The sequence below is a fragment of the Zea mays genome, chromosome 9 (assembly GCF_902167145.1).
Source record: "Zea mays cultivar B73 chromosome 9, Zm-B73-REFERENCE-NAM-5.0, whole genome shotgun sequence".
Taxonomy (NCBI): Eukaryota; Viridiplantae; Streptophyta; class Magnoliopsida; order Poales; family Poaceae; genus Zea; species Zea mays.
In genome coordinates, this window is record NC_050104.1 from 39,580,763 (window position 1) to 39,588,172 (window position 7,410).

The following is a 7,410-nucleotide window of genomic DNA, read 5'->3' on the forward strand; positions in this document are numbered from 1 at the left end:
TAACGACGAAGGTTGTTTATGGTCTCTTGCACATTTTTGACAATTTTCGCACTTTTGAACTAGGTCTGTTGCATCCGAAGCTGCCTTCGGCCAATAAAATCCTTGTCTGAAGACCTTCCCCAACAAAGGTCTAGACCCAATGTGAGATCCACATAAACCTGCATGTATTTCCTTCGTCAGCTCCATACCTTCGGTTCTAGATAAACACTTGAGAAGTGGAGAGCAAACTCCATGTTTGTATAACTCCCCTTCTATTATCACATATGGTCTTGTTCTTGCCTCCATTCTCTTATTATAAGCTTCGTCATCTGAAAGATAATTACCTTGGACAAAAGATATAATCTCAGTCCTCCAATCTTCACTATGGACAGGTGATATTGTAAGTACTGCTCTTTCGAGGAGTTCAACCGAAGGTTCTCTAATTGTCTCAAAAAATACTTCCGAAGGTAGAGAAAGCCCCTGTGCCGCTGACTTGGCTAGCAGATCAGCATGCTCATTTTCCCCTCTTGGAATATTCTTAACAGAAAATCATTCGAAAGAAGCTTGAAGCCTTTGAACTGTATCTAGATATTTCTCAAGCTTCGGATCTCTTGCCTTGCAACTCTTGTCAATATGACCAGAAATAACTTGAGAGTCTGTTTTAAGGACTGCCCTTCTTATTCCCATTGCCTTTAACTTTCGAAGCCCCAAAAGTAGAGCTTCGTATTCAGCAATATTATTTGTACAACTAAAGTCAAGCCTTGCCGCATAGCATGTTCTGACTTTGGAAGGTGCAACTAGGACAACAGCCGCACCTGCACCGATGGTTCCCCAGAAACCGTCGCAGAACACTGTCCAAGCTTCGGCATCTTTATTTGCTTCTTCTTCCTGAGCCCCTGGCGTCCAGTCAGCGATGAAGTCTGCTAAATCCTGGGACTGAATTGAGGATCTATGCACGTAGTCAATACTGAATTCATTAAGCTCCGCAGCCCACTTTCCAATCCTTCCAGTAGCTTCTCTGTTCCTTATAATATCCTTCAGAGGCTGCGATGAAGGAACAATTATGTGGTATGCTTGAAAATAATGCCGAAGCTTCCTGGAGGCCATTAAGACAGCATACAACACCTTCTCCAATTCTGTATAGTTTTTCTTTGATAAACTTAGAACTTCGGAGACAAAGTATACTGGAGCTTGCTTTTTAATTTGTCCTTCCAGCTTCTCCTGTACTAGCGCCGCACTAACTGCAGAATGCAAAGCTGCCACATACAATAGTAATGGAGCCCCTGGCGTAGGTGGAGTTAATGTTGTTAGATCAATTAGATATTGCTTCAGCTATTCGAAGGCTTTCTGTTGAGCTGGGCTCCATTGAAAAACTTCGGCTAACTTTAGTATTTCAAAGAATGGCAAGTTTCTTTCCGCTGATCTAGATATAAATCTATTCAATGAAGTCAGTCTTCCTGCCAACCGTTGGGCCCCCTTCTTTGTGCTTGGCGGCTCCATTCGAAGGATAGCTTCGATCTTGCTCGGGTTAGCTTAATTCCCCTTCGTTGAAACTAGACAGCCAAGGAACTTACCCTTCTTCAGTCCAAAGACACATTTTCAGGATTTAATTTCAGGCCAGCTTGCCTGAAATTAGCGAATGTTTCTTGCAGATCAATGATATGATTTTCTTGCTTCGTGCTTTTTACTATGACATCATCAACGTAAGTTAGCACATTTCTGCCTATCTGAGAATGAAGGACCTTAGCTGTCATTGTGCTGAAGCTTCCTCCAGCATTCTTGAGCCCCTCAGGCATCCGAAGATAACAATAGGTGCCATTGGGAATTATGAAGCTGGTCTTCAGCTCATCCTCCTTCTTCATCCATATTTGATGATATCCTGAGTAGCAATCCAGCAGACTCATAAGTTCTGAAGAAGCTGCTGCATCTACAAGAGAGTCTATCCTTGGTAACGGAAATTCGTCCTTCGGACAGGCCTTGTTAAGATCCGTGAAATCAATACACATTCTCCATTTGCCATTGGCCTTCTTCACCATAATAGTGTTGGCTAGCCACTCTGGATATTTTACCTCTCTGATAACACCAGCACTGAGAAGTCTTTTTACTTCATTTCGAGCACCTTCGACTTCATCATCAAACATTTTCCGAAGCCTTTGCTTTCTTGGCCTGAAGGATGGGTCGACATTGAGTGAATGTTCAATGACGTCTCTGTTGACACCACAGAGATCATTTGCCGACCAAGCAAAAACATCTTTGTTGTTGAATAAAAACCTTATCAAAGTTTTCTCCTACTCTTCAGATAGCTGAGATCCCAGCAGTACCTTCTGCTCTGCTATGTCTTCACATAGTAGCATAGGTATTGGCTGATCAGCCGAAGCAGCCTTCTCTCTTCTGTACTTGTACTGTTCACAAGCTTCGGCTCCATCTATATTGTGGATTGCTTTTGAGCTTGTCCAGTTTCCTTCGACTTTTCTAGCAGCTTCCTGACTCCCATGAACATCAATGGGCCCTTGTTCCGAAGGTATCTTCATGCATAGATATGCTGGATGAAGTATTGCTTTGAAAGCATTGAGTGTTCCACGACCAATGATTGCATTGTAGGGATATTCCATATCAACTATGTCAAACACAACCTGTTCAGTCCTTGTGTTGTGGATGAAGCCGAAGGTCACTGACATCGTGATTTTGCCGAGTGCTGCGATTTGCCTTCCTCTGAAGCCACAAAGAGGGTGTGTAGCATCATGAATCTTGTCTTCTGGCTCCTGCATCTATCTGAAGGCCTTAGCAAATATGATATCCGCTGCACTGCCTATATCAACCAGAACATTGTGGACCAGAAATCCCTTGATGACACAAGATATGACCATAGCATCATTATGAGGGTAATCCTTGAGCTGAAGGTCCTCCTGGGAGAAGGTGATTGGGATGTGAGACCATTTTGACTTGATGAAGGGTCCCTGCACCCCAACATGTTGTACCCTTCTCTGAGCGTCCTTCTTCTGCTTCTTGTTGGCCGGTTCTGAGCATGAATTGCTTGTTATCGGGAGCACTAGCTTCGTAGCCGAAGCAACTTCAGCTTGATTGTTGAACGAAGCCATCAGCTCAACAGTGGAAGTGAGTTCACCGGAGGTGGGCGCCAATGTTGGGGACTTTTCTCAAATGCTATGAGTTAAGAACAAGGCAACACAAAATATTAAATGTTAATGTCCTTCATCCTACGAAGCATTATTTCCCTTAGGATATAACGATCTTCGGACGAAGGTCATGAAGGACGTACCTTCATCATCACGATATACGTTAATGAAATATAGAGCATATGAAACATGAAAGATAACATGAATAATCATATAACATAATTCACATGCCTTCATTATATAATCTCGAATAGATAAAGATAATATTTAATTACATTTGTACCTTCGGCTTGACAGAAGGCAAAAAATCCAAACGTGGCGTTCGAGCGAATACCAGATAGCGTGAACATTACAGGGGTACTGTTCATCTATTTATAGGCACAGGACGTAGCCTGTGAGAAATTATATTCATGCCCTTTACAAATGATTACAATCATAATACAAGTTATCATGGGCTCATTGGTCATTTCATCTTTAAGTCGGTGCATCTTGGAAGCACGTTACGAAGCTCTCTGATTGATAGCTTCGGCTTTGTGTCAATCTTTCGAAGGTGTTTCTTCTTATGGGACCTTCGGCGATGAAGCAGACCCCCAACACTGGGGTAGAGGCTTAAGACGTGTCACACCCGGATTTAAAGGGACAAAGTCGGGTGCATCTCATACATGCGTCAAAGAAGATGTTGGGGGCTTGTTCTCAAATACTATGAGTCAAGAACAAGGCAACACAAAAATATTAAATGTTAATGTTCTTCGTCCTTCGAAGTATTATTTCCCTTAGGATATAACAATCTTCGGACGAAGGTCATGAAGGACGTACCTTCATCATCATGATATATGATAATGAAAGACAAAACATATTAAACATGAAAGATAACATGAATAAGCATATAATATCATTCACATGCCATCATTATATAAACTTGAATATTTAAATACGATATTAATTACATTTATACCTTTGGCTTGACAGAAGGCAAAAATCCAAGTGTTGTGCACGAGCGAATACAGGATCACGTGAACAGTACAGGGGTACTGTTCATCTATTTATAGGCACAGGATGCAGTCTGCAAGAAATTACATTCATGCCCTTTACAAAGGTTTACAATCATAATACAAGTTATCACGGGTCGATTGGCCATTTCATCTTTAAGTCGGTGCATTTGGAAATGTATTCCGAAGCTCTCTGATTGATAGCTTCAGCTTTGTGTCAATCTTCCGAAGGTGTTTGTTCTTATGGGACCTTCGGCGACGAAAGCAGACCCCCAACAGTAGCCCCTTCACGGTGCCAGATTGTTTTTCGTAACGAGCTCGACCCGTGAAAAACTCTCTCAGGCTTCGGAATGCCGAAGATCCGAAAAACACCTTCCCTGAGCTCATTGCCGAGAAACGATTTAAATATTCCGAGTGAAGGATGGTCCCACCATGCAACGGGTACACACGATCTGGTGATTCAACTTCTTGGGCACTATGGTCCACCGTTCAGGGAGTGCGGGTGACTATTCAGCGGGTGCGAGCGGCTTGGCGATTCATCTTCCCACCTGCAGCACTATATAAACAGACGGGTAGATGTGAAGTTACCACAGCATTGACTGCTATTGCACTGTTGTGCTGCCGAAAAATTTGACCACAGCCGAAGCTTGTTCACCGTATTCTCAATCAAAGGATCACTTTGCTCTAGCTTCGTGACAAGAGGGAGCTTCAGCAAAGATAAAAAATAATCAACTTCGTGAAAACTCAAGAAATTCAACATCAAATGGCCAGGGTGCGCTCAACAGCTAGGGGTACACGACGGAGAGGAAACCGAAGCTGCTGAAACTGCTCCGATTTCTGAAGTTATGACACGGTCGGGACTGGTTATGATTGAGGGTGCTTTTGACGAAGCCGCCCTTGCTACTGAAGCCGAGCAGGCTAATATTGAAGAGGGCGATACTGATGAAGAAGAGATTGATTATAACACCGCTATGCCATCGAAGCCAGTCCTTTGGATTTTGGGAAGTCGACTGTGTCTAAAGCTGATATGGCCATGATGACGAAGCTAGGCTACTTCAGAGAAGCCGATAAGGGGTTGATTCGCTTTGGCGGGGAAGAGACTATCCCGAAACCAGAAAATGATGAAGTGGTGGTTTTTAAGAGCTTCTTCAAAGTAGGGTTGAGATTTCCTCTGCACGGGATGATTGCAGATGTCTTGGAAAATTTTGAGATTTACCTTCATCAGCTGATCCCTAACGCTATTGTTAGGCTCAGCGTGTATATCTGGGCTCTCCGAAGTCAAGGGGTGGAGTCGCTCGCCGAAGCCTTCTGTCGAGTACATGAACTTCACTATCAGACGAAGGCTAGAGAAGACGGACTGCATGAGAACTTCGGCTGCTATAATTTTGCTTATCGCAAAGACATGAAAACACTGGTGGTTAGCTATCACTCTAAATGGCCGACTGGTTGGAAATCTGAATGGTTTTATGTTAAGATTGATGAGAAAAAGGAGAAGCTAGTTCAGAGCCCACTGGAGTTAACCTTTGGGCTGACTAGGCCTCGGTGCAACATGATGCTGGGGGCAACATGCCTAGATGTTGTGTATGAGTTTAGAGTTGTGTCTGAAAATATTGGAACTAGTGATTTAGTCCAAGAATACTTAGCCAACAGAGTATTCCCAACGCTAAGGGAATGGAGTATGCCGAAGCTTGAAGGAGAGAAGAAGAAGAATGAACTCGTTCGGCTGCCCTATCATTTCAAATTCAAGAAACACTTCAAAGAACCCTGCTAAGAATGGTTGGATACAATTGAAGTTATGTGCAATGAGATTTTAGGCAATTATACGAAAAAAGAAGATCAGTTGCTGACTGCAGCCTTCGACGCCCGGCCGAAGCGAAGATTGAATCGGGTAATGGATGCACTAAATTTTGAATATCCTGACTATGAGCGATTGAACAAAGGTGCCGAAGGGCAAAAAAGAAAAAGAATTGTTAGTGTTGTGGGTAGACGGGCTACTAGAATGGTGAAAGAAGATGAAGAAATCCTGAAGAAGAGAAAATTGAGCCCTGAGCCGAAGGCAGTTGCTCCGAAGAAAAGGAAAGCTGCGGCTCCAAAGCAGAAGGCGACTGATACAGAAGAAGAGACTCCTTCAACACCTTCTGCTGCCGACGTGGAAGAAATCCTAAAGGTAATGATTGAATCCTTGCCTATCAAGCTAAGTCCACTGGGGCCACATCTGACGAAGCTTTTACAGAAGAAGAAGGAGCCCTCGGCAACGAAGAAGTCTGCTGGGCCGAAAAAACGAAGGATTGTTACTGTGACAGAGGCTATTGAAGAAACACCACTACCAGCTTCAGCGTTAAAGGCACCAGCTGTCGAGAGCGCTACAACTACCGAAGCTGCACCTGCTGAAGCTACAACTACCGAAGATGCAAATCTAGAAAGCACACTTTCTGATATTGATAGAATACTTCTGGACATAGCCACAGAAGAAGCTGCTACAGCCGCCGAAGAGACCATGGCCACAGTGCCTGGGAAAGAGAAGGAAATAGCCGAAGATACTTCAGAAGAAGAAAATTTCAACTTTCAAAACTTAATTGGACAAGAATTGTCAAAGGCTGAGAAAGAAGAATTGAGAGACTATGCCATATCCTGTGGGTATCAACCAGGGGCGCTACTCTTCAGAGGTATTGACGACGAAAGCTTAGGTTGTCTCCAAGACCAAACCGGAGTGAAGGTTATCGGTACTCTGTCGAAGAGTATTGGTTTCCCAAAGCTTGAGACCAATATCAGCCGCTACCGACGACAGCATATCGTTGGTAGTTTATTATATTCTAATTTCAAGGTAAAAACTTTTTTCGACTTTTTATTGTTTTTAACAACGAAGGTGTTTTCTAACGAAGGTTGCTCCTGCACTGAGTATGCTATTGAGTAAAGCTTTGAGGATGCAACAGGACCTTGAAGATAAAAACCTTGAAGTTATAATTGAAGGTTTAGAGAGCAAAATAAAAGATCAAGCAGCTGCTCTTGAAAAGAAAGATTTCGAACTTCAGACAGTAGAGGGTTTACTGGCAGAAGCTAAAGCTCAAATTGCAAAGTTGAATAAGGAGCTTCTCTCAAAGTCAGAAAGCTTCGAACAAGAAAAGCAGAAATTTGATACGAAGTTTGAGGATGAGGTCGAAAAAAATTCAAATTTGCAAAAATGATTGAAAGAGCTTCAAGGTAAATGTCTAGAGTTCAGCAACCGATGCGTGTAGCGGCTAAAGCAGGTCTTCAACTCGGTTGGAGCCAGTGCTGAGAAATTTAGTCCTTCGATTGAAGACCTGCCG